This window comes from Ciconia boyciana, chromosome 11 (assembly GCF_034638445.1).
Source record: "Ciconia boyciana chromosome 11, ASM3463844v1, whole genome shotgun sequence".
NCBI classification, from domain to species: domain Eukaryota; kingdom Metazoa; phylum Chordata; class Aves; order Ciconiiformes; family Ciconiidae; genus Ciconia; species Ciconia boyciana.
Genome location: NC_132944.1, coordinates 3069489 through 3075488, shown reverse-complemented (window position 1 = coordinate 3075488; position 6000 = coordinate 3069489).

The window sequence follows — 6000 nt, the reverse complement described above, 5'->3', positions numbered from 1 at the left end:
ACCAAAACCACCACCACCACCAAAAACCCAAAAAACCCCAAAACAAAAAAAACCCACAACCAACACATTGATTCCTTCATGAGGTAGACAACTCTTAGTCTATGTTTATACTGCAGTAAGTAAAGTGGATAGTTTGTCTTATATTTAAAATGAATGACTTTTTGTGAGAGCTAGCCATTCTTAATGGTCCCAAACAAGAAGAGATATTAGTGGGTATACAGGAGATGCCTAAGGAGATTGTTCAATCTGTTTCTTTTGACCAAAGAGCAAAGCTTTGAAGCTGCTTAGTAGCTAGAAAGCTAGAGACAGGTAAAACCAAAGTTATAGTGATTGGTTTACAATGCACATGCCCTCCATACTGGAAACCTTTGTACTACATTTTGATGTATTCTAAATAATCCTACGCTAAAAGCTGTTTAGAGTCATGACTGGGTACACTATTAGCCATGTAAATAAAATGCCACACCACAGAGGTATGACTGCCCTAGACCAAGGGAGCTCTCGACCAAGGGATCCTGAGTTCTCTCAGCCCAGGACCTGCAGCTGAAGCGCCAGCAAGATGCACAAGAAATGTATATGAGTAGGGGCTGCACGCAGAGCCTCCGGTTTGCTACCTTGCCAAGTGCAAATATAAGCCCCATTGTCATGTGTAGAAGACTTGCTACCATGAATGTATGGAGAAAATAAAACCAGATTTGCATCCCTTAAAGGATATTTAGTTACAAGAAGTTGAGTCTGAGATGCTGCTGAATTGTTGTTAAGGGAACTAGGGCTTAGATACATAGCTGCAAAATACACAGAATGCATTTGTGTTTTGTTCAGTGATGTCAACTTTTTAGAGCAGAATCTGACCCACTGCTTGTCTTGAGACAGGCTTTCAGTGTAGCCTTAAAATCACTTGGGACAGGAGTGAAACCTTGCCCCACTGGTATTGGAAGGCAACTGAGCCATCAGTTAAAACCAACAATGACTGGTTTTCATGTATTGGCCACTTGCAAAATTCTCAAATTTATCTTAAGCTTTTTTCTTTTTTTTTTTTTAAGTGAAATGAAAGCAAATTGTTCCATTCATCTCCTGCCTTCAGAGTGAGCGTCCTGATTGTTTGTCCTTATCACTTCAAGCCAGAAAGTTTTATAGATTTGCTAGGCACCTCAATATTACAGCTTGAAACTCATTATTTGGCAGGAGGGGAGAGCGGAGAATTTCTTGTTTCCGTTTAAACTGCCTTTAGTTCAGAATGAAATCCCATTTAAACTTAAAGGTTTGGATTGAAGTTTGAGGATCAAACAAAATAGAACAGAAAGCAAATGTGGCTTTAGCTTGGAGCTGTATCTGAAAAGGGTAACCTGAGGTTCGGGGCTTTTCTTTCTCTCTCTTCTGCACCCCGCTCCAAAAAGGTATGTTTCTTCTAGTTTCTGCTGAAAGAGGCTTAACTGTATTAACATGTGCATGTGCCTGCAGTCTTTTTTTTTTTTTGTTTGGTATGGTGTGCAGTATATGATAACTGCATGTAAGAATGACAAATGTAAAGTCTTTTCTTATTCAGAAAATGGGGCTATTTAAAATAAGCCATCATCTAAAATGTAGAGGCAGCACCAAAATTAGAATCGTTTGGAATTAGCAGTTTTGACAGCTGCTGTTGTCAGTCGATAGGCTTGTAAACTAGGAAACAGAGCATCTGCCATAGCTGCCGCCTCTCCACCGGGCCTGGGGAAGTTCAGGCCTGTGTTATGTATGGCTGCTAAAATTGGGTAAGGGTTTTTGTGGGAGTTGTCGGGGGGGGGGGGGGGGAAGAAATGAATTGCAATAAGGTGATGCAAATTGAAGGAAGCTTAACTTGCATGAAGATGGCCTACCCAGCCTCTAAAAGTGTGGACCATTACCTCTCTGTTTGTCAAAATGTGTTTCTAGCCCTGAGTCTGATGCATGGAGCTTTGTGGATCCTGTCTGTTGGGTGGGTCTCTAAGCTTTACACAACGTCCCACTCTGGATGTCATCCAAAGCAACTTGTCCAGTCACACAGAGCAAATCTCATCTCGGATATGCCAAGATGTCATCCTATGAAGAATAAGTTGGCCATGGCACTTTTAGGCAGTGTTTTCAGATTTTAAGACAAACCCAAATATCCCCAAATTTAGAAACTGGAGGTGGCAGAAGGAGTACATTAAGCCAAGGGAAACATCCAGCACACAAACGCAGTATTTTTGTTGCCCAAACTCTGGTTTTATTAAACCATAGCTTTTGAAAATTTGTGACTTTGTTTTCTTCATCATCATTTTACAGAAATTGTTTTTTTAGTCCTTTTGGCTTCGTAGTGAAGCATGAAATTGAAACGTGTGTATTTTTTTTAAGGCTAATAAAAAGAATTGTTAAACACTTGTTACATTTTATTTCTCTCTCTCCCCTCCCCCTGCTGGTGAAGATACGCCTTTTCAACTGTTAAGAGTTAACAACAGCCTTTCAGATTAGATATCCATTTCAAGACAGTATCTGGCCTAAATTTGGCCTGACTGTGTACTGAGAATTACATGGGAAATTATAGGTGGAGGAACACTGTGCACCTAGTGAAATTCTGGGTGTTTGGATCAGATTCTGTGAATTTTGGCTTTGAAAGCTTGGTTAGGGCATACAGCTTGCCAGAGGTAGTGTTGCCTTTGCTGCAGCTCCCCCCTTCAACAGTGCGCTTCTTGTAGCAGCGCAGCATTGTGAGCGTTGATACAAAACAGGAGTCATTCACGGGTTGGTGATCAGTAGTCAGTGCCTGTATTAAATATGGGAAACTTCAGACTGGAATGATGCTCTTTCTGATGTATTCTGACATGTGGAGCAACATGTTTCTAACTACTCTTGCACAAAACAATAACACTTCAAAAAAAAAAAAGAAAAATTTTTCACAGTGACAGATGGGAGATGCTTCCAGACTTCAAACAAACTGAAATCCCAGGAGACTTGATCAACACATAGAGAAGGAAGGCAGAGTGTTTTATATCATGTTTTCACATCATGTTTTCACCAAAGGAAATATGTAGGTCTTCAGGGACATGGCAGCTCCTGATGAATTAGGCAGTGTGCCAGTTTTCATAGGCTTCTACTAATGTTAGTAACCCTAATCTGATGGCTGCCCCAGGACTGGCTATGACCGATTTGGCCTGAGCTAAGGGGCACTGGCCTGGCAGACCAGTTTTGGACAGTTAGTTCTTCCCTCCTGTGTCCACCAGCCTGTGCAAACTGCAGACCCCTTTAAAGGAGCGGTTCGAGCAGCTCTCTAGCCTCACTAAGAGGGGCACTGCCATGCTCTAGACCAACTCACAGAGTGACACCCTTCCAGCAATGCTGCAGGACCACCTCCTCCATCTCTAGGCTACCTAGAGATGGCTACCTGCTAGCAAATGTGGCTATAGCATATCTGGGTATTCTTTTCTTTGGGAAGAGAAATAACATGCGATATACCAGATTGGTAAAAATTAAATAACAAACACTACTTGCAGTTACTTATACTGAGATTTATTTTTTCTTGTGTAGAGGGAGGCTGTGATCTTTTCTGCAGCCTTTATGTGCCTTTATTTGCCTTCACAAGGCAAACAGTTTTTTGTACCTAATCATTTGTACATGCTGGAAATAAAAAGAGGCTATTAGAGAAGTGTAGCAATATTATTATTGAAGGTTAGGGGCACTTTTTGCACTGGCACTCAAAGAAACTGCTCTAAATTCTGCCCCAGCCTACTGCTTGGGCAAATTACTTTGCCTTTCCGTTGCGCTTTCTGCTCCCTTTTTCTGTCCTGGCTTCCTGCATTGATGTGTCTCCAAGGTCTCGTCTTTGTGCAACTCTCTGAGCCAGCAGAAGCTCAATGCCTTTAAGGCAGGAAGTCAGAACTGCCCAGCTCCTGCCTGCAGCGGCTCAGTGGAACTGCTCTGGCCAAGGCAGCGGCTATTGGGGCACTGTATCACAAATACCAAAAAAGGGTGCAAAGCAGCGGCCAGTGGGGAAAAGGTAGATGGGCAGGCTGTTTGCCTGGGAGGAGATGAGGGTGGTAAAGGGGAGAGGGTGGATGGGAGGTAGGGGTATGTAAGGGGAGCAAATCAGGTGATTGGCAGTACCTGTAAGTCAGGACTGTGTTTGATTTCTGCAGTTCAGAGCAGGACAGTAGATCCACTGCTCCACTGAGCTTCGCTGGCTTCTCTGGCCAAGAGGGATCTGGTTATGTTGGGTTATTTCCTGGGTGTCAGCAAGGGGATACTAGAACCTGTCTTAGCATCAACCAGGATGCTGAGTGTCACCGGTCATGACCTTTTTTGAACCTCTCCATGTTACCTAGCAGTTGCGTTTCCTACACTGAAAACCAGTGTGGGCTCTGAGGGAAGGCCTTTGGGTTTGCACAGCACAGATGCTTATTAATACCAATTAGGGCTAAAGAACAATGCCCAACTAATTTGAAGAACAATGGGCAAACCCGTTTTTGTACAGCAGAAACTTAGATTATTACCCTGCTCTATAAAACTTCAGACAGAGGGGAGTACGACCAGTAGACAAGAGTCCAACTAAGTATGGGAATGCTGTCCTTAGCTAGACAGCTTCGCTAGAGCAAGTCTTACTGAATATCTAACTGTGGTGAAGTTAGAAGTAGATGTGTGGTTGCAGTACATGGTAGTTATTATATTTTGTTGCAGTAGTCAGTCTAGAAGCTAATAATAGAAATTGTGATGGAGACTTTATTGCAAAAAAATACAGCAATGGAAACAACAAAGAAAACACCATATTCAATAAGGTAGGAGTCACCAAAGTGTCTAAGCGAGTAGGTACCCCACATTGTAAGGCCCCTTTGGTTCTGTTGCAAATTGCTAGAAATCTATTCAAAGTTTGGCCCAGAAATTTTTTGGTGTGTAAGTATAGAGTAGTAGGGGCAGGTTGTGCTAATGTGAGCTGAGTAATAATACACTCAAATAATATAACTACCCACAGCCTTGTTAAAATCACTGGGATTGATTGGGAAGTAAAGTTAGTTGGTACAAAAGCCTTGTAAGAGACTGATTATCAGTTACTCAGTTTTGATATAATTCCACAATGAGTGGGAAAAGTTTCCCTCTCCTTTCATCTCCCTCCATGATCAGTTGTCTATTTTAAATAAAAATTATACACGGTCCAGATAGGAAAATCATTACAGGCTTATAAGAAAATATTGCAATTTTGAAACAGGCTTCAAGCAGACTCCCAAGATTGTCAGGATAATTTTGCATTTGTGCAAGTGTGTTTTGCTTTGTCTTTACTCTGATGTTAACAAGAACAAAATTCATTGTCTTTCAAAAATAACCTTACTAGGGGCTGTATGGCCAGCACTTTTCATGATTTGCAACTTGCGTTTCTTGTTTGTTTCTCTTTTTTGTATTTTATTGTGGATTTTTCTGGATAATTACAGAATCCCGTATAATTGCAAAGATATACCTTTGCTAGTAAGTTCTTTAAAAAAGAACTATGAAACATTTTTGTGGAGGGTTAAGTGATAAATATTTATTTAAGGATCTGACCATAATATATCCTGATAGCAACACTGTATAAGAGACAAGCTCTTTCTGCAGGTTAGACCTTCGTATCTTTTACATCAAGGGTGAATTTCACACCAGAAGAGCTCTGTGCACTACAGAAGCTGAATGTAAGTCTCGTTACTGAACTGAAGCTGGACTTCGGGAGTAAATGCTTGTGTTTTGGGCTCAAAATTACGCAGGTATCTCAGAAGGGATCTCTGTATGCCACAGAAACGTGAGCAGTTCTGGTGGTGTCGTTTGGCTTTTGTTTCATCTTTGTTTCTGAAGTGCTGAATTATTCTTGCATGTGAAGACTGGAAAATGGAAAAGTTGCTGGTTTTCCTTCTTGGTGGTGGTGTGACTGTCTTCAAGCCATAGTTATACATGCCATCTTTATCACTGCTTTGGATTCTTGTGACAACTTGTGCATCCCATGAGAGACAGATAAGTGCTATAGAAATGCTGGCACACCTTAAGGAG